The sequence below is a fragment of the Periplaneta americana genome, chromosome 9 (assembly GCF_040183065.1).
Source record: "Periplaneta americana isolate PAMFEO1 chromosome 9, P.americana_PAMFEO1_priV1, whole genome shotgun sequence".
Classification (NCBI taxonomy): Eukaryota; Metazoa; Arthropoda; class Insecta; order Blattodea; family Blattidae; genus Periplaneta; species Periplaneta americana.
In genome coordinates, this window is record NC_091125.1 from 71,279,075 (window position 1) to 71,302,266 (window position 23,192).

The window sequence follows — 23,192 nt, forward strand, 5'->3', positions numbered from 1 at the left end:
TCCCCGTAACATGCCATGAAGGCACTTGGGGGGGCATGGAGTTCTGGATAAACTAAACCTGCCATAGCTCCATGCTGAAGCTGAAATAAGATTGATAGATACATAAATTGAAATGGAACTAACGACTATTCGAATAAAAATAGAGAAACAAATTGGGAACAAGAATAACTATCTTCAAATTTGAGAGCATTTCCCGATTCTAATTTTAGTATATATGCTGAGAAAAATCCATTGAAAATCTTTGAATTGCCATTCCACTTTTTCTTCGGCAACATGTTAACAGGATTTGAACGTTTGTCATTTTTACGGAAAGAAGGATATGAAGGAACAGGTACGATTAGGGAAAACAGGATCCCCAAAACATGTCCCCTTCCTTCAAAGAAATACCTGGTAAAAAAGGAAAGGGGACACTTTGAAATTCCTCTTTGCAAGGATGGAGTTATTTTGTCACGAAGTGGGTGGATAACTCTGTTGTTGCCGTAGCATCTGCATGTGCAGGAGTGAAGCCCTTGCTGTCCGTGAAAATATATTCCGCAAAGAAGAAGAAGAAGACTATGTACAATGTCCTCACATAATTACAAAATAAATCATAAGTATGGGAGGAGTGGACAGGATGGGTGAGATATTGCCATGTACAGAATGAAGATTGGAAACAAAAAATGGTACTGAGTTATATTGATGTGTCCATCCATAATTTATGGCAGATGAAGAAAGGAGCAGGAGCCAGGACTATTCAGCTTGACTTCAGGCGAGAAATTGTACAGCTGTCAAAAGAAAAAGTGGCCGCTCTCCTGGAACAAAGTTCCCTTCGGTTATCTTCGCTATAATTCGGAGACAGGCGATGTTACATGTTGTTGGACCACGTTGCCTGATATCTACAGTTATAATTGAAGTATTCTCTCTGTGATTCGACAGCGTAATGGTAGTGTTCAGGCCTCTTATTCATGAGGTCCTGCGTTCGACTACAACCTCGTGCTTTTTATGTTCTTTTTTGTTATGTTTTTGAGAGAGACAAACTATATATAATGGCTCCTTTCTCTTTTACGATTATTTTAGTAATTAACATCAGGTTCATTAATATATTATGCCATGACTTTATCATTATGATATTATGGCTGCAAATGGAAAGAAAAAAGATTTTATTCTCAATAAAAATGTCTTTCGTGGCATAAACAAAACAAATTTACTGGCGTCGGCCTTAAAACATTCAAACAATTAAGCGTTCAAAAAACAAAACAAAAAGCCACAATTCAATATTTAGTCTATCTTCCTCTTATCTCGATCATCTTGCAGTCGAGTGGGCATGGAATCGACTAGTCTTTGCAAATAGCGACTGTTCTTAGACACGATATTCCAGGCATTCTGAACATACCCACATACATAAGTGTTCTGTCCATGGGCAGGTCTTTCATTGTAAACCCAGCAATCTCCAATCTTTCCTATTTTCTGCCTTCCTCTTAGTCTCCGCATATGATCCACATATCCTAATGTCTTCTATTATTCTTTTCAACCAGAGACCCAACCAATTCCTTTTTCTCTTTCTAATCAGTTTCAGCATCATTCTTTCTTCACTCACTTTTTCAAACACAATTTTATTTCTTATTCTGTCTGTCCACTTCACACGCACCGTTTTTCACCACATCCACATTTCAAATGCTTCAATTCGTTTCTCTTCATTTCGTCGTAATGTCCATGTTCCTTCCCCATACAGTGCCACACTCCACACAAAGCACTTCACTAGTCTCTTCCTTAGTTCTTTTCCCAGAGGTCCGCAGAATATCCTTCTTCTTCTATTAAAAGCTTCCTTTGTTCATATTTGCAGTTTTTCTTGGGAAGGATAGGCCTAAATGCGGTAACATCCCGTTGCTTTCCGCACACCACTATCTCTTTCGCAACTTATTAAATTCCAGGGGACCCAAGCGTGGAGATGAGGAGAGTGGATTTGACTAATTGGGCCCTCTGGACTTCACCGAAAGTCACGGCAAGGGTTAAATATTAATTCTATCAGGATGTTTGACCCGATCAGAGACCGGGAAATCTCAATTAGCCTTTGCCCCCCGCATCCTGGACTAGCTTCTACGAATCATCAGAAAATCTTAGAGTGTGATTGGGCCAATTTTTTTCGAAAATGTTTCCACACTTTTGCCCTCGTAGCTCAGCGGACGAACGTCGAAATTTAGATGTCAACGTCTCAGGTTCAATTCCTCGTTACTCCTTTTCATTTTATTGTGGTTCAAGATAGTATAATGTAATAATACAAAAAGGAAAACTAATACCAGTATTATGCAACTGGATTTTTCCAAACCTAATATTAAATTTATGTTATTTATATCGCTAAAGAACGATTACAATATAAATAACTAGAATATTATTTATACAGTATCACTAAAGAACGATAACAGAATATAAATGATAAATATCGGTTTGTTTAATTAATATAAGATATTATATAACACGTATTTAATTATCTAAATAAAATAACCTATTTTACAAAGAAGGATGGTTATTTGTGTTATAATAATTACTTACATAAAATACAGATTATTTATATTGCGAAAGAACAATAACAATATAAATAACTTGAATATTATTTTATAATGCTAATGAAGGAAAACAGAATATAAATGATAACTTGAATATTATCTATATCGCTAAAGAACGATAACAATATAAAAAACGTGAATATTATTCATATCGGAATTTCACAGATTTATTACAGATATATTTAAGAAATTGTAGAAGAATAGTAATTAGTAACAGTGTCCTATTTATTCTTCTTGGAGCCAAATTTGTAACTTTTAAAAGTGTGGTTACTATGTTGAAGTGTATGTGTTGTAACGGATGCTTGATTTGTTATGTATGTGAGTCAGTTATGTGATGCTTGATGTCGTCGCAATGTCGTAATTATAGTTTGATTATGTTTGTATGACTATTGTGTATTAATTTATGATTTATGGTACGGAAGGCTGCATATTTGTGTTATAGAAGTGTTACGTATGTGTGTTGTTAATGTTTTTGTATGTTTCAAATTGATACCTGATATTTATTTTGCAATCGCAATGCCTAATTTACGGTTTGTTTATGTTTTGTTTACATCGCGTAAGCTAATTTAATTTTCTTTTCTATTTCTCTTTATGCTCATCTTTTTTGTGTATGAAACTATAGCCCTAACATACATATGTAAAATAGGGCTAACCCCCATTGGAGATACAATAATACAAATTGTTATTCATATCGTTATAAAACGATAACAGAATACAAATGATGACTTGAATTTTATTCATATCTCTAAAGAACGATAACAAAATATAAATAACGTGATATCCATAAAGAATGATATCTGAATATAAATGATAATTTGAATAGTATTTACATCGCTAAAGAACGATTAAAAAATAAAATGAAAACTTGCAGAAGGCCCGAACCCACAACCTTTGAATCACTAAACAAGCACTCTATCGCTGGCCTACGAGGCGCAGACGTGGAACACTTTCATACTTCGGGAACTGCTTGTACAAGCACATGTATCGTGTAACATCGCCGCGACCCGAAGTGGACTTTGAAAATATTCGCTGTTCACGAGTGCGGCCACTTTTTTTTTTTTGACAGCTGTACAAGTTTACCTAAAGACGTACATGAATCCTGTTAAAGGCGCAGGTAATTGCAACATCAAGGCGACAATCATCATTTGCATTCGACTTGTGTAAAGGTTTTGTGGATGCCGGAATCACTTTATGAAAACTCGAAAATCCCACATTAAGACAGATTTTGGAGAAGTACACCAACGAATCTGTGCCTAGTGAAAAACTTACTTAAATGAATGTTACGATTCCTTAATGGAAGTTATTCAAGACGAAATGAAAAATAAGAAGATCTGATCTCAATCGATGAGTCATCTGATCCTACAGGTCGCAGTATTGTTGGATCATTAGATACTTCTACATAAGACGTGAAACCATTTCTGCTTACAACAGAACGTCTGGAAAGTGTTAACTGTACAACTATCTCAAAGTTATTGAAATTAATGTGGCCAGAAGAAATTAACCACGAAGTGTTACTGTTCGTTACTGACGCCGTACCATATATAAAAAGGCTGGAAAAACTTTAAGTGTTATTTTCAAACATGCCTCATATGACCTGCATAGCCCACGGATCCCCCAAAATGTCAGAAGATGTATGATGCTCGTTTCCAGATGTCGACAAATTTGTCTCTTAGTATTAAGAAAATCTTTATGAAATCCCCGTCACGAATTCAGACATTTAAAGACCTCCAGATATGACTCTGCCTCCCAAGCCTAGCATAACAAGATAGGGAACATGCATTTCAGCAGTAGTTTACTACGCTTCAAATTTCACGAGTGTACTACGCGCCAAAGTTAAATCTACGTCCGGAAAGAATGTGAATCACCGTTCCCTCTTCCTCTGGCTTCTGTGACCTATGAGTAAATACTGAGCTGATAAAGAGATGTTTATTGTTCGTGTTAGCGATTTGTATGAAATAGTGGTGAATACACGTGTATAGAAGGTGCTGAAAGTGTTGTACCTGTATGAATACTATTAAAGTGTTAATATTACGCACCGTATTTCTTACACACATTATATATTATATTACCTCACTCATTGCATTATCTTTTGTAACATGACCTCACTCACAGACAAAGCTGTAGGTTGTATGCTAACGAGCTACTAGAACTCGTCTCTTGCTTTCACAGGACGCAAATTTAACTTGGGGGCGTAATAAGTAAGGTGGTCAGCGCTCTGAGGATGAAGCATCATCGATCACAGCAGCTAAGAAACTTCTGGGATCTACGAAGGTGAAAAATGATGTAACTTACATTGCAACTGAGTTGGGTTTCCTACCTAAAGTGGTCACTCGACTTCAAGAAAGAAAACAGTCTCTGTGGAAGTCAGTGAAAATTATGGAAGATGCAGTGCAACGATTGGATAGTGCTTCAGGGGAAAAGGTTTTATTGGTAAGGGAAAAGTGTAAGAGAGTGTTTTCTCAAAATTATTATTTTGGTAAACTTAAAATTAAAACATATGTATATATATGTATATATATGTATATATATATATATATATAGCTACAGGAGGACAGTTGAAGTTGAAGTTGAAATGAGTCCTTCTATGTTGCTGTTCTTCCGATTTGCCTCCATAATCTCTTTGGATGCCGAGAGGTAATTTTGTTGTATGAAAACTGCATTATCTGACAGGAGACAGAACATGACAGTAGAAGACTTAAAAAAACCTTTGGTTGTAATGTGTAACCAATAAGTCAATATAATTTCATACAACGTTTGTTGTCAAGTGTAGATAGAAACATTTTTTAAATTAAAAATTACAACAAAACATCCACCACAATGTCAGCATAAATATGCGGATTGATTAATCAGGTAAATAATAAAATGTATAAAAGCATAAAACTATGTTTTTCTTTGTTGCCTTTTTTTGCCTAATTTAGTTGTTTATAATGTCTGAGCTTCCGGTATTTGGTTATCATTATCATCTACAAGAACAGTAACAACCATTTCGATTTGGACATTTTAACCTCAATTTATCGAGATTAATTAACCAACATTAAACGTTCATACGTACAGTCATGTTAATATGACAGAAATCCAATCTGCAATGGTTGATTTGTAGTCTGATAAACTACAAAATAATGCCAAAATGATTCGAAAGTAAGTGAAAAGGAAACTGATATATCGTCGTTGTTCCTGCAGTAACTCATATGTGCAAAATATAAAATTGTTCAGTAGGAATAAAAACACATTTATTCATTCTATGGCAGTACTACATAGTAGACTGTGAATTCTTAAATTTTCGAAAGAAAGAAATATAATTACAGTACATGTAGGAGATTTTATTATTTGCTGTATCCTATTTAAGTTATTTAATAGACCAGAAATCTGAAAATCGATAAAAAAAATGTCACATAGGTGTTATTGAAGGAACAACAACGATATGCAAAGATGGATGGGTAGATGCAGGACCTGATTTAGACAGGAGTCTCTGCTCGCCTCAAGATTCTGGAGGCCTCAAAATTCAGGAACAAGATTTTTCTAAAAGTGATTTATATAAATTAAAATGGATATCAGCTCTGCCAACTGAAAGACATAGTGTTGAAAAAAAGTAATTAACAACAGGTGATGTGATTGCCTACTTAATTATTTTATAAAAAATAATTATATAAAATCAGTGTATTGTTTTAAGTTTAGAGTGGTAAGTTGACTGTAGTGATTAATATGTTCAACTAGAATAGTATCAGTTTGCTACCATGTACAGTTTATTCAAATTGTTACAGTGTAGCAATATTTAAATTAATAATGAATGCAGTAAGCAGCAGTCAACAGGTAACACCATAGCCAATTTGTCAGATCACTCTGTAAAGACTCAATGACTGTTAAACGAAGTAGCTAGTGCTTATGTTTCTTGCTAGTTATCTATTTTTCTTGGTATTGGTTTATTGTCTGTGTGTAGAGCTAGTGTTAACGTTTATTTATAGATGGCCATAATATAAAATGTCATTTCCACACAAATTTAAGCCAGGAGCCAATAAAAGAAAATGAAAAGTTACCGGTATTGAAATACAACAGGAAAAACAACGTGGATCATTGTGCAAGTATTTCTCTTCAAAAGTTACTAGTAGTAACTCTTCTTTACCCACAGATCTGGAGTTTACTCAACCTGTAGCAGAAATGAGTACCAGGGGCGTTTCCTTGGAGGTAAAGGCGGCAGGCACATAAGACTGACATCACTACTGATAATAATGCGACTGTCTGTAGGTGGAAGCTGTAATCTTACGCCACCCTCTGGGCCGATAGACCTGGGGTTGGCTTTACCTAAGAAGACCCGAACCAGAGCGCGAGTCCTAGGCAGGATATCTAGACCACGACGCTACGGTACGGGATGCAAATCATATAACATAGGAAAATAATTTAATTCTATCCCATCGTAGACAAGCCCAATTCGTGCTACATGTCCTGCCATCCTGTCCAGTCTGGTACACACCTGTTATCAGAGCGTTCACCTGTACGCGGCCGGCCAATAAGGCGAGCTCATGTGCCCACGTGACCCGCTCCGTGCGGTCGGCTGCCGCGACCGCGGTTCTCAGTTTTGCGTGTGAGAGCGCGACGAGCTGACGATATTTTCGACTGCGGCACTGAGACCGTCGATTGCACACGCGGCGGAGGTGAGTCCTTTCTTTTGTCTCAAAAGGTGATTGTTGCTTACCACGATAACTCAACACCCAACTGGACACACCGCCTTCTGACCTGTCGCCATCGTGTTGCTCTAGGCGTTACACGATCGGCATCTATTAAAGTGCAGGGGTGTACAAGACTGGTGCACAATTGTCACCGTTCCACAGGTTACGCTACCAATGTTTCAAGAAATATCATTAGCTGCTGATGTACGCGTGATGTGATTAACATTTTGCAATTGTTTACATGCACGTATTAAGTTTAAAGGGCAAAAAGCTAGCGTTAAGGCTTTGTTTCCTTCGCGTGCATTTTCAGAAAAAAAAAAAAAAAACAAAACAAAAAACAATAGAATGACTTGCAGGACCAGTTGCATTATGCGTGTAAAACCGCAATTTGGTTCCTGTCCTACATGTTTTGTGGTGTATCGTAAAATCGAATTGTTCTTTTAAGTGTATTAATTACTGTCTTTATGCGCGCATATGCCGACTGTGGAATCGCAACTTCTTTAATCTGCCATGGCCGGTCGTGGGTTTCAATTTCACCGACAGCAAGAATTTTTTCCGTTGTCAGTGTGACTTTCTGTGTTCCTTTGGTGGAGACTCTGATCGTGTTAATTCCACATTGCGGGAATTTTTTTTTCATGTGGTTTATTTAACGACGCTCGCAACTGCAGAAGTTATATCAGCGTCGCCGGTGTGCCGGAATTTTGTCCCACAGAAGTTCTTTTACATGCCAGTAAATCTACTGACATGAGCCCACTTAAATGCCATCAACCTGGGCCGGGATCGAACCCACAATCTCGAGCACAACGAGTCGCTATATCGACTACGCAACCGAGGCCGACTACATTGCGGGAATCCCATCGTTTGTTTGTGTAGTGTTTGGTCGGGAATAAGTCCAGATGTATGAATTTGCCAACTGTCCCGTATTTTACGAGATGTCCCGCATTTGAAACAATAAAATATATCCTTATTCTTCAGGAAAAAAGGTACAATTTTCTTTTGCTTCACTGGCGTCTTATTCTTCAGAAAAGCTGCATGCAAAAAGGCACAATTTTCTTTTGCTTCATTGGCGTCGTCCTATTCTTGAGAAAAGCTGCATGCAAAAAGGCACAATTTTCTTTTGCTTTCCTGGCGTCTGTGAAATGTATACAGTGTTAAACACTTGGTTTTACTTTGAAGCACAAATAGGCTACTTTCAATATAAAAACCGTTCGATACTTACCTGTATATTCTAATGCATTGTTGTAGTTCCCTCCACCTGTTACTAATTAGTTAATTACTAACGTAACATGCTAGAGGCCCATAACAAATTGCCAGGAAAATTGTTAGTTTTCCTAGTATTGCGTCCTGGACCTCTCGATTGTTATATGTATTTGTAACAAGTGAGGGGAAGTGGCTACAACAATGTATTAGAATATACAGATAAGTATCAAACGATTTTTATTCATGTCTTCTTGGCTGCAGTTTTCTGGAGAAATAAGTCTTTTTCACGTATGGACACAGTTTATTAACAATGCGTTGCAGACGGCGAATATACATTGCAGCTAACCTGTCAATCGTGAAAAATGTAACTTCAGGTAAATGCATCCAGCTTAATAAAACTTAATGAAACCATATAAATTGTTCTTGCCCGTACCAGTTCATCGGTCCATCTTTTTCTCGGTCGCCCCACGCTTTTTCTTCGATTTAGCTGATAGCTTTTCATTCTTTGAACATGTTTGTACCATCTATACCTGTATTCTTCGATTTTAAAATTTACTACAAATGTCTTCAGTTCATCTCGGATTGTCTCAATTGTTGCAAGATCTGATCTTGCGCATCTTTTAATTCCTCTGAGAAATTTCGTTTCAATCGTCTGGGCTCTGCTTTTGTCCTTGGGTTTCAGGATCCAAGGTTCACTGCCTCACAAAAGAGCAGATACGTCCATCGATCTGTATCAGTATTAAAGTACCTAGAGCGCCATCGTGAGAACCTGTGGCACAGTCGGCTCCATGATCGAGCTGCGAACCACGGCTCATTGAATTTCCGCGCCAGTGTCTCATCTAAGAGCACAAATTGAGGAAGTGAGGTTGCGGAAGGGCAGACTGCGAACCAGTGCGTATATTAATCAAGGCCAGGACGTGTAGCACGCGTGGGAAATGGACACACAGTTTAAAGAAATGAAGTCCCAGATTACTGCCCTTGCGATAATAACGATGGACATGTACACCTAAGTTCGTAACTCTAATTGGCCTATGCGAGTCAGAACAAGGTTTCAGGGAGAGGAGTGCATCCGCAAAGCTGGATGCATGATCTATCGCCGAACTAACGTGAGAATAGTACTAGACATTGAAATGCAAAACTTTTGTACGTGAAGAAGGAAAGTAGAACTCCCAGGCTTACTGGACTTCGACACTAGAAAAGAGTGATGTCGCCTCCATCAGGCATTGAATCCGAACCTTGTAGTCCACAGACCGTCGCTTTACCGACAGAGCCAGCAGATCACCCGATAATGAACGTTGGGGATTTTTATCTATGAGTAAAACGTCGTAATACTAGTTTCCTGGTGTCGAAGTTATAAAACTGAGTCCAGCTGTAACTGAGTTGACGGTCTCTTACCTAAAATTCCTGACTCCAGTGACCGATAATTTATGTATCATATTGTTATTACAAACTGTTATATTTAACTATCATTTTTTACACTTTCAAGTGTAGGTAAATGGATGTCAATGACGATATTAAATCAATGGCGGAATAATTAAAGTGAAAAGGAAATAATCGCAGAAAACTTGTCTACAATCGTTCTGTCCTGGATTCGCTCCATATGGAATCCTGCTTCCATATTAAGGTTTTCATCACACTTCAAAATCCATCCTGGATTGGAATTTCTCTAACAAGTAAGACCGAAGCAATAAAAAAATTATCCCGATGACAGGATAATAGGTCCCCTTGACAACTAATGGACTTGAACTTTGTTATATGCGAAAATATGCAAGAAATATTGCTTGAATTCCTCTGACTTAGGGTCCCCAATAGCTCTGTCCGGAATTAGCTGTATATGGAATCCTGCTTCCATAGTAAGGTTTTTCATCGCACTTTAAAATCTGTCCTTGATCAGGATTTCTCTGAGACCAAATCAAATACAGATACTGTCAATTTTGGAGCAAAATTTTTAGTTGGAGTGTATTATGACAAGAAATTAATATAATCTTCATAGTAAATTCTATGGTCTTGGCCATCTTTCAGCGAGGTTTGTTATCCCTCGAAAGTACCAGTTCCTGGCTTTTGATGCGAAGAATTTGGTAATATCCATTTCAACGACTTCCAAGTTTTGGGAATTTCTTGCACGTAGGAAATGGGACATAGACCGAAATAGATGGGAATCTGAAGGCGCAAGATCAGGGCTATATTCCGGTTGTGGTAACAGGTCGATTCCTCCCAATGTTTGGATTTTTTTCCGTGGTTCTTAGAGATGTATGGGGTCTCGCATTGTCCTGTTTAATTAACTAATGCAGGGTATCTCTTTCTCAAAACTTTATGAACTCATTCTAATTGTTGAAAATGAAGATCCATATCGAAAACTGTACATCCGTCTGAAACAAACCCCCAATGATTTACACCTTCAAAATTCCACCAGATACACCAGATACTTTGTGGCTGAACCGATTTTGTTTAACGACGACTTTGGAAGCTGACGGGGATCGAGCCACTGTTTTGCGGTCTCTATCATCTATGAGATTAGCGATAAGCTGACGACAGATATCTACTCTGCACTGAACCTGTTCAGGTGTCAATAATTCATGAGGTACCTACAGATCTGAAACTTCTGTATGATTTTCTAAGCGTCTTAATGTGGAAATGTATTGTATCTTTTGAAGCACAAAGTTCTTCTGACAACTTACTAGTACTTTTTTTGTGGATTTTCTTCCAAAAATCTGCGTGTTTTCTCAATATTGCATACCTTAAATCTTTTACTGCCTCTGACTGACGTTCTGGCTGATATAAATACATCTATTATCAGGCAGTGCATCTCACTTGACGATATGTCAGAAGGAGAACACCTGAAGTTCGATTAGTGTAATCTGTAGCTAATCGGCGATGTATGCAATGGAGGGGGAAAGGAACTGGCCACCCTACTCCATTATCTCCTGGCCTAGTTGCCTCAAAAATGTGCCTTGTTGGTATCACTTGTCAGGTTCAGACCTGTTTTCGGACAGTTGACTAAACAAACAAATGAGTAACCCATTGGCAAAAGTCGTTATACCCGTAACCACTTGAAACCTTTTTTGGCTAGAGCGAAAAAAATTGTATCGTTTTTGTCATTCGAGCTATTAAAACTATCTTTAAAAATATATGTACAAACATTTTTGTTAACAAAATCTGTATAATATGAAATGAGAAATACAATTTATATTTATTAGAATAAAATGCACTTGGCTGGTTTTGCGGCTGACAAAGGATTTAGTTGATTTTGTAACTGATGTGTCTAATTTTTATTTTCTGTATAGTTGCAATTGCATTTAAATCTTAGATTAGGCTAATGAATTATACACAAAATTATAGTTTGAAGAATTCTATTACCCTATTAGGAGGGCCTATACACAAAATTGCATACTTACTGTATATTGCAAAATATTTTCAGTTATTTACGGAAAAATATACACTTTCTTTTCTCTATTTAGCCAGGTGTTTCTAGTTTAATGACATTTAAAAAAATCTAACAGTATTTTAGGGGGAGTCTCAAGTATATTACCTTCACCCTCTATCATCACATTAATATCCTCATCGGCTCATCTATCGTTATTCTGAAAGTAAAACTGATAAATTAGCGAAATATAAAACAATGAGAAGAGCAACAGCTAATCTTTGAAAAGGCAGATGCAATAAATTAATAAAGTCGAACCTATTGATACAAAACTACTAAATTAATAATGTACAGCTGTTTTCCGGTGTTGTCAACGTATTATTTTCGCCTTCTCACGTATTTATAAATGCCACATAATTTTGTTATAAATTAAAATAAATTTCTGTGATGGTTATACAAAAAGGATTTAAATACTTTTGCAACTTGAAGTTTTGAGGTTGCTATTTTGTCATAATGATTTAGCTGTTTTTGCAATTGTAAATCTGACTGATGGATATAACTTCAATTTCAATTAATCACAGTAGGGATTTAACTTATCTTGCAAATTGGCCCACGTATCTTCCTCGATTTTATGTGGCGTATAACAGTTGTTTCATATTTTTAAAATGTTCAATTCGTAACCAAGGAGTAAAAGAATCAAGAGTATCAAGTCCACGCCTGTGGAGTAACTGTTAGCACGTCTAGCCGCGAAACCAGGTGGCCCGGGTTCGATTCCCGGTCGGGACAAGTTACCTGGTTGAGGTTTTTTCCGGGGTTTTCCCTCAACCCAATATGAGCAAATGCTGGGTAACTTTCGGTGTTGGACCCCGGATTCATTTCACCGGCATTAATCACCAAATAACCAAAGCTGTTGATAAAGCGTCGTAAAATAACCTACTAAAATAAAAAAAAGAGTATCAAAATATCTCTCTCTCTCTCTCTCTCTCTCTCTCTCTCTTGCTTTTGCCAATAACCTACTCAAATCTTTAATGTCTCTTTCTTCATTATCGAAACGCTGGAACCATCATTGTGCTGCACGCTCACTAACGACATCTTCACCCTAGAATTCACATATCGACGCCGACGGCCCAGTTCAAAAGGGAAACTCTTTTTAGGTTGCTGTGAAAATCAAAGAATCGTTAAAATTACTCCAAATACTGTTAATAATGTTTTATATATGCTATATAAGTTTCAAATTAGAGTGCGTTAATTGGATTTTTTGAAGCAACATGAAGCTTTAAAATTCGGTTTTCTCAAAACTTAAAATTTTTAGATGTTTCTCTTTTGAACTGGCCAGTCGATATTTTTGCAGCGAGCCAGTAGCTTTATAATCTTGTTTCCAGTAGTGCTGAAGGACTCTAATCTCAAACTTTATCACCTCCATTTTATATTTTTTGGACAATAAAATTGATGACTGGCATATGCTCGCAATACTCAGTAAAATCCATAGTAAGGTTACCAATCCTCCCATATTTCCCAGGATCTCCCGTATTTGGCCCTAATTTTTAAGACTCCCGGCTCCCGTATCTTTCTTCTCTTCAAGCATTTTTCTTCCTTATTTTTGTATAATGTAAAAATTGTCATTCGAAACATTTGATTTTGCCGTGAATGATGATTTATATTAAGAATTTTGAGATTCACTAAAATGTGCAGTCTTTGTAGAAGGTAATGCTTGTCAGAAATGAATTTTAGTATTCACTCGTTTAAAATCAAATCATTTTAATGTTATGAATTTGGAAAAACTGGCAAGTTTTATTGTAAACATTCCAAGTAGTCAGTAATGCCCATACAAAGACGGTGTTTCATCTCATGAACAATAATTGGACAGATGTTCGATACAAGAACGCCACACATCTAAACAAATCAGAACTGCAAACTGCAGTCGATAAACTATTACGCAAGACAAAATCTTGTCTCAAAATACTTTAAATTTAAGTCTAACTGCCTAAGTTTAGAATAAATTTGTTTTTAGTAACCGAACTGGATAATTTATCTATTTTCCATGTGACGTTTTTGCGATTTCTTAGTCTCCCATATTTTCTTTTAAAAAATGGTCAATCCTAATCCAGAGCGTACTGTAAATTTCATTTCTCAACTAAATAAAATAATAAAAATCTTACAAAACAGCTAACTTAAAAAAACGACATTACTTATGAGATGATTTAATAAGATTATCCCATTGGCAGGATAATACGTCGCCTTGACAATTATAACAGAAGAGTTGAACCTTGTCTGCGAGTAATTTGCGGTAAATATTGCTTGGATTCCTATCATTTAGGTAGTCTATAGAATTTTTACGTCCTATGTGCTGTTGATACATGGGACTTCATGTTTATTTTTATGTCCTTAAGCCGAATTTGAACCCGCCAGCTTTGGATGTAGGCCTAATGGGTAAGTATGGTAACCACCGACCATCGAGGCCGACTTAGGCCTACTTGTGCACGTTTGTGAGATATTTAGAACTTCAGAACAACTTCAACTTCAGGTCGGGCACGCGGCCGCGATTGCACGAAGAGTGCGACAACAAGGCTGATACGTAAACTGGATTTATCGTCGACGAACTGGGGCAAGCTTTAACGCGCAAAAACAAACGCCTCGAGCCAAAGTATTCAGCAACAACGGCGCACTCACATCATTTGCCGCCAAAGACTAAGTGGACGCTAAAAATGTCCTATATAGTTCTTTGTTGTTAAAATAATAAAGTCTTCCGTGTTTACAAATTTTGGTTGCTAATGTCTCGCCTCCACTTGCCATATGCTGGTCTTGTGGTTTGAAGACATATGTCTCAGGTGTGGACATCTGTAATGCATTCCCAACTTTTCAACCTCTTATTTCTAAAGTAAGTTTTCTCAGTAGGATTACAATAGGCCTGCTCATTTTTTCTGCTTACTGTTAATGTGCGAAGTAATACTTCCATAAAATTTACGTGATGTTCTTTCTCTTTCTTTGTCAGTTTTACCTCCTCATTGTATTACCGGCTTACAATCCAATGCGGTAGTAGATGAGGATATTATCTGTTGACCAATACTAGAAAAGAGCGCATTGTAGGTTTTCCTTATTTTGTCCACATATCATAGGGCTGCCGCTGAGACAACACAGGACAGTACATAACAAGGGACAAACACCCAGTTCAATGGACGGAAAATAAATATCTTCTTTTGCCGTAATTCATGGACCGCTTGATTGGGAAGTTCATATCTAAGGCGGCGGACACATGTTCAGTACCGAGTTAAAATAACCAATAATTTAAGTTCTAATTTAACCTAATTCCTCTCAAAATCTAAGCTAGGTCAAGTAGTAGCATTGTAGCTACAAATTCAACTGATCCGGATTCGATTCCCAGCATAAGGGACTAGCTATGTCTTCTGTTTCGTGGTTTCTTATGTTATTCTAAACTGTGGCGTTGAATCATACTAATCACATGATAAGAGAGTGCCGTATTTTATGTTACTTGCTCGACACATGCTCCCGTGATGTGAGGTTGTTATGACTCCAGACCTCGACTTACAGCAGAGTACAGCACATTATCTAAGGATAAATAGTCACATTTTAGGCGAGATTCGAACCCATGACTTGGCTTTACGCTGCGTGTATCATCGCTATTGCGTATAAACCATGCCGATTAACTTTTCATCTAAATTAGTCAACTTACTAATCAAATAATGGTTGAAATTCTAAGTATATAGGCCTAATCTCTGATCTGCTTCAAATATGTACCTCAAACTGCTTATTTGTTTCTTTCTTTGCTAGACTATGCAAGACCAATGTTTTGTTTTCTGTTTCCTCATATCACGAGATCTTGTATTAAATCTTTGCCTCTGCGCAACGTCACAGTTTGCGGTGAAGGGGAAGAGAGACAGCATTAGGTTGTAATGCTTTTTAATACTCTGATGCCCACGACAAAGATAAGCTACTTAAAATTTAACGTTCATTCAACGGCAGAGAGATAATGTAACATCTGTACAAAATGAGAATTTAGATCAGTATGAAAACCTATGTGGGGGGGAAATACTTGCAGATGACAGCTAGTACAATGACCAGCAGAAGTTTTTGACATAGGCAGTGATCTTAACTAATTTTGTTCTCCTCTAGATTAGAAAAAACTTTTCGAGTTCTTAAGTAGAGTATTCCGCAGAGTCCTGGAGCATTCCATCTCCAATTTTTCGAACTAGTTAAGGGGAAAGTCGCCTATTCTGTTGGGCTTGTTAATTCTAGCTACTCCATACATTCGAGAAGTTTAAAGTTCCAGGACATGGAGAAATATCTGTAAGTCTACTTCCAAATACATTCATCGTGAAAGCTTAAAGTCTCATAACTTTCTGAGTGCCGAAAATTAACTTTCCTGGCTTTACTTCTTGCAGCAGGAAGACACGTTAAATAACTATCGCCATAAATGCCCACCGTCCTTCGCGGGGTTCGAATCAGCGTATTTTCGATCTTATACTAAACATGGTAACCACGATGAAAACTCTTTATGAGAGATTTGAAATTTTATCGACTTTATTGTATTCCTCCCTCTCACTTCCAAGGCCAGCCGTGGACTATTTCAATAGCATATCGTCTTTATTATCAAATCGTATGATTTATTTCCTCATAAGTCCGATTACTCATAGGAAGGAGAAGTCCCTGTAAATTCTCCGAATTGGATAAACAGAAACGATGAATCCTCACTCCAGCACAAATTAAGTAAATTACGAGTAGGAGTGCTTTATTCATGGGCTTAATGTCAATGTGGGCTAGAAGCGTGGCTTTCTTACTTTAATAATAATTCGACAATCTAATAATATCTCCATGCAATCCCTACGTAATCGACATTATTTTCTGCTGTCGTGTAATTATTCGTGAGAATTCTTCAACTATTATTATTATTATTATTATTATTATTATTATTATTATTATTATTTTGTTTGTACTTTCTCAAATAGATGCAAGTCATGCTATTCCACACTCCTGCGATGGCTGAATGGTCAGACCTCAAGTCCCGGTAAGGCCTGAGATTTTTCATTGAAAAGTGCTAGCGACACTTGTGGCGGACAAGGTCGCAGTTGGAGTTTTTCTCGGGATTCTCCTGTTTTTCCCAATATTAGGCATCTACGTCATTGTCACCATTTCTCCATTTCGTCATCATTCCATAGCATTCCCCGATCGCCGGCTGGCGACGCACGGAGGAGGCTGGCTTGGGGACGAGAGAGGTTGTCTGCTCGAAACCTGGGTACGCAGCGAACCTAGTCAGCCGGTGTGGGTTTTGTAAATGCGCCTAGCTTGAGGGTTAGCGCAGTACATCGTAACAGGTCGCAGTGCAGGGTCATAGTGTCCCCCTTCCGTAAATTTCATTCCATTCCATGCTACTCCACTGAATTTTTCATATGTTATTTTTCATTATAGTGCAGTTTCTGCTTTCTTAGGCATTTTGTCCTTATCAGAATTTATTCCTTTGTCCTCCCATGCACTTTTCACGTTACACATTAGACATACAAATAATACAGAGTCCTCACGTTACGGGACTCCACCTGGTAAACATTCGACATCATATTGACAGTGATCAAACAGCCTTGCTTTAAGCAGGATTCGAATCAACATGAAGCACGCAGCAATAGAGTAACAGACCTCACTATCTTCGCTAAATTGGCTATAACAATCTCGAGAAATAGCGACAAATATTATAGTCTGACATACGCTCTAAATGAGAGCAATATGTAGTAGCTATCTTAAATTTCTTCAGGTAAAACAGAATTTCTCATGCGAGGAACACGAGTAACTTGGCTATCAATGAAAGCTTTCTTTCTTTTCTGTGGAAGGAAGCATTGTCCTCACTATCAAATGTTCCGCCACACAAACTCTAACCCCTACTGAAATTATCTACCACTATGCAAGCCAACATCTGTAGGTAAATTTCCTCTGTCTAGGAATTGCCTGTATTTCATTTGTCATTTAGTGACTCACGAGAATTAGAGTTTCTTGACCAGATATATTTTTGTAATATATAGGGTAGTGCTATTAAGCTAAAAGAAAGTTTTTACGAAATTTTGAAGTCACTGGAAAAAAAAAAACTGAAATGACAATCCTTTTCAAAATACGCTATATTTATAGTAAGTACCAAAAAATAGCGCCAGTGTGACATATATTCCAAGAACATCTGGATGTGAGCAAAGTTTTAGAGCGTGAAGAGATTACATAAAGAATGTCATGTTAGTTTTACGCGTAATACCTACACAGGTAACAATTGTTTGAAGTTACGGCAGTTCGTGAGATGTCGCTCTCATAAAATCCTCACGCAATTTATTTGACGTAAATTTCAATAAAATCTAGTATTTAACAATTACTGAGTAAGAAGGCCAGATGGACTTAACTCTGTCAGGTTAAATAAACTATTATTATTATTATTATTATTATTATTAACTTATTATTATTATTATTATTATTAACTTATTATTATTATTATTATTATTATTATTATTATTATTATTATTATTATTATTATTATTATTATGGGAGGATTATGTAAAAATGGATCTCCCTTTCCTTCTTCTCCCAGGTGAACACCATTCCAGCACCATTTTAGGTAACCTTTCTTCTGGCATTCTTCACACATGCCCATACCAGATCAACTGCTTATATCTCACATAATCCAAAACGGAATGTTGAATGTTCATTTCATCTCGTATAACTGTATTTCTATTTTGTTATAATTTCGAATGTTTCGCTGGTCTTCTTAAAAATCCACTTATTATTATTATTATTATTATTATTATTATTATTATTATTATTATTACTATTATTATTATTACTATTATTATTATTACTACTACTACTGTTATTACTTTAAATCTTTAGGCACAGAAAGATGTGTAGGCCTAAACATTAGAAATCTGTATATAAATAAAAAAGTATTATTATTAGTATTATTATTATTATGATTATTATTATTATTATTATTATTATTATTATCATTATTAAAACATACAATAAAGGGGCATTTTACTACATAAAATATATAACTAACAATAAGGTATGAGAAATATACATTGTTCTGTTTGTGGTTTGAAATTACAAGTGACGTAATAAAGAATTTATTGAGAACTTAATAGAAAAACACTGTCTTCTAAAACTCATAGATATCGTTACTATGCTATAAATGAAACTATTGAAGTGTTTATATAAAAGTACAATCTTGTAGGACTCACAAGTATTGCTAATAGGCTATAAAAATGAAACCTGATAGGATTATATTCTAGAATTTACAAGTAGTTCTCGTTACTAGACTATATAATAAAAGTACTGAAACTTTCTTCTAGGAGTCACAAGTATCGTTACAAAGCTATAAATAAACTCTTTGAAACTGTGACAGGGAAATACTTTTTTCCAGAGCGCGCTATACGGACATTGGACTCTTATTTACATTTCAGGAGCTTTTCTAAATTCCTCAGTGCAGGCAGTGGACGCTACTATTCTACAATGGACGTGACATTCTCCAAGTTGTTCTATCATAGTTCACAGAATGCGTCACTCATCTTGGAAGATCATGAGGCAGTTGTGTGTTTTAATGTCGCACGCGAATTTATTGGCTTCGTCCGTTCTCGGCCCATTTGCACTCTCCTCACGGAGAAAAATATGGCTCATTGTTCTTGTGACTCAGTCCTCTGGTATTACGGGAGGAGGCACTGAGACGGTGAACTAAATCCAGCTAATCCCCGTTACCACCTATGCTGTAGCAATGGTTGTGGTGGTAGTAGTACTAATGTAGTAGTAGTAGTAGTAGTAGTAGTAGTAGTAGTAGTAGTAGTAGTAGTAATAGTAGTAGTAGTAGTAGTAGTAGTAGTAGTAGTAGTGGTGGTGGTGGTGCATACCTGTACCGAACGGCTAGAACAGTGGTTCCCAAACTGGGGGTCATGAGCCCCCAGGAGGATGTCGTCTAAAGAGCTGAAAGAACGAGATGATTTATAAAATAAAACAACATACACTTACTGTGTGTTCAGGAGCATGAACAGCATTTAGCATAAAAATAAAAAAAGTTTCAATAGTTTATACACTGAAGTAAAAAGAATTTTATTAATGCGACAAATGCGCCTATTTTTCAGAAAGTAGCTCTCAAACCTGGGCTCCGCATTCGATACATACATAAGTGACGTCACTTTCAAGTTCAAGAGATTTCTCGTCTTCGTTTCGATGACAATCATAGATGAGAAGCACATTTTGCAGAAATATTATGAGGTTGGAAATATTAACAAAAATTTAAGAGCTTCTTTTGCAAGCTCGAGATATTAATGCATTTTGATCCAAAATTGGTCTACACTTCGAAAAATTCTTGTTGCAACATTCCATCAGTAGGCACGTATATATTTATTTATTTTTTTTTTTAATTTCGGCCAGTTGAACGCAATTGTCCAAAAATGGATTTAGTATCCATGTGTGACTGTCGTATTGTTTTGAGTGTCTTCCGGAAAATAGACTACTCAACAAGTTGTTCTTTATAATTGTGCAAACTTAATTGCATGTTTGCAAAAATAAACTCAGTATTTGTCGTATCATACATACCCTAATTTTCCATGAGTTCTTTAATTGGCTACACTGGAATGCATCACATTTTCTTTTGTCAAGTGATATCGACCAGAAATCAAGTTTCTTTATGAATTCATTGATTTTATCATTAGCTATCATTATGTTAACATCTTGGTCTTGCAAACTACCATTCAAAGTGTTGAAGTACTGATAATGGAAAATTTCAGCAAAGTAGGCTACTAGAAATAATGTTCATGTAATATTTTGTGTCACTTTGCATTATATTCTATTTTGATTGTTATTTGGGTGGCATACACTAATTTTGAGTAAAATTATCGCAGTTTTCGATTTTACAGGGATTTGTATTTTTCGAATGGGGTTAATATTCTACCAGCCCAGTAGTGGGGTCGCATACAGAAATCTCACTCAAAAGTGAGTCGCACCTTCAAAAAGTTGTTCGAGAACCATTGGGCTAGAACATCAGCTTTTCACCGGGTTCAAATGGAATTTTTTGGTGTACAGAGACTGTGTATGTGACAAACATTCGCCGATCGCTCTCGTTTTCCCTCCCTTATTACACCATTTCTCCATTAATCATCATCCTTGGTATAATATAGATTCACATGCACATTCCGGGAATACCATTCTGAATTGAATTTTCAATCACTTTAATACTTTTTTCATTCTGTAAATAATGAAATCACTTAGGATATAATGTATGGTGATTACTTTCACGTGTTAATATTGAACTAGCCTAAGTTAGTAAATATCTAGTTGACTAGTTTCAATTTGGAAGCCATTTTCAGACCAGTTCTGAAGATGCCTCCCAAGCAAAAAACTAGTCAATTAGGTATTTTATAAACTCAGTTTAACATTAACACGTGAAAGTAATCACCATAATTATATTATATTCCTAAGTGATATAGGTTAGTGTTAAAATTTGTGTAATAATAATTATTCTAGGCACGATAGCCCATGATCGACCAGCCGGCTGCTGCCTCACGTCATCCAACCAGAATGGAGATATTGTGTAGTTAGCATGGGGCACCGGTCCCATACACTGTCCGAACTTTCATGAGAAAATTTCTTCCCCCATGAGGACTCCAACCAGCGCGTTTTCCGTAACGCGAGTCCTAGGCAGGATGCCTTAGACCACGTGCCACGGAGCGAGACAAAAGTTGTGTAATCAAGATACTGTATATATTAAATAATGATTCGCAAATCGAGCTTTCAGGTATAACTCCCTGTAAAGTTGATTTGAATAATTTCGAGGGAAAAAATTGTTCCGGGGCCGGGCATCGAACCCGGGACCTTTGGTTAAACGTACCAACGCTCTACCAACTGAGCTACCCGGAAACTCTACCAGACACCAATTTTTTTTTTTTCCTGTATATCCACAGACCTCAAAGTGGGCTGACAACCGTCAAGCAACCAACAATGAGTGCACACTAACTCTGTGTGACTTAAATTGTGGTATTCTGTTGACGAACAGTGATGTGTATTATGCAAATCGAGCTTTCAGGTATAACTTCCTGTAAAGTTGATTTGAATATTTTCGAGGGAAAAATCGTTCCGGGGCCGGGTATTCTTCCCTCGAAATTATTAAAATAATGATTCGTTCAATAAACCTGCTATAGCAACAAATACTGCTCCTATTGACAATCCAAGTGAATTACTATGAACAAGCATGAACAGCAGTTAAGGTTTAAGACGACAAATCGGTATTACTGCATATTTTGGCGATTTGTATGGCATATTTTTTATATTATAGAGCATATTTCTTGGAATTTTTAGGTCATAAGTACATATTTAATTTTGTATATATTTAAAATTTCAGCTATTTTCTTAGAATTATAATTTCTAACAAGAATAAAAATGTGACTTCTCACGTTTCCATTTGTTATCAATGTTATCATATTCCTCATTGCTTGAATTAAAAAGTGGCACCAGAGCTTGTTGGACGAGCATTATAATACTATAGTACACGAGTAATGACAGGACTGAGACAGCAATATATTTGCAACGTTACGCTCCACTCGCCAGGGAACTCAACTAGGACATTGTTTGGCTGTGAAATAAAAACTTGCAAGTTCCTCTTGGTTAGTACTACTTTATGAGGGTTAATAAGTGCAAAAATTGTCTATTAAATGCTTATCGGTATATTGAGCCTTTAATTGTATACTGTACTCTCAGAACTCAGGAGATTTAAATACATTTTCGTAACTTAAATATTAACCCGTAATTGGTGAGGTGGTGACTATGAGTACCCCAGCCATTGTAAGAAAAGAAGCCTGCGCCAGGTGGATGTGCGGAGATATTTTTTTTCTTTTTCATTGCTTATTATGCTGCCTGCTTTACTAATTTGAAGAAAACCTAGTTAAAACAAATAAAAGTACTTGATTATATAAATTAAAAATTCAGTTTGATTATTTGAGTGATACGATACAAGTTTCTAAGTTGGGGTAAGTGCAATCCCCACCTCACCAGTTGCGTGACTAGAAAAATACCTCACCACTTACGGGTTAATATCTTCTCATACAAAGAAAACTTTTCATACGAAAGTTTATTTGCTTTAGTTTTAAAAGAAAGATTTATTTTTCAGCAGATTCCCAGACCTATTCATGCGTACGAATCTTCCTTTTCTTACTTAATCTTAAATTATATTGTTTGCTTAAGTCACAAATCACAAAATCACTTCACCGTAATCTCAGTCCGATTCATCTGAATCTCTGAGTAGTAATGAACTCAACTAATTCAGTTTCTCCGTAAGGAAAAGGGGAAGTCCCCATTTAAAAATACACTCATACAACTACCTCATCTTACGAGAAAAGGCTGAAAGTAAAGAAACCGGGAAAGAACCGTCACATAAGCTCTGGTGACATATTT

The 23,192-nt window shown here is 36.6% G+C and overlaps 1 protein-coding gene across 1 annotated transcript in view; it reads left to right on the forward strand.

The window, feature by feature from the left end:
• Positions 1–7,058: 7,058 nt before the first annotated feature.
• SP1173 overlaps positions 7,059–23,192 on the forward strand; it is a 142,094-nt gene continuing 125,960 nt past the window's right edge. Inside the window, exon 1 of the mRNA XM_069834980.1 lies at positions 7,059–7,192. The gene's annotated coding sequence lies outside the window, so the exon portion shown is untranslated. The remainder of the gene's footprint in view (positions 7,193–23,192) is intronic.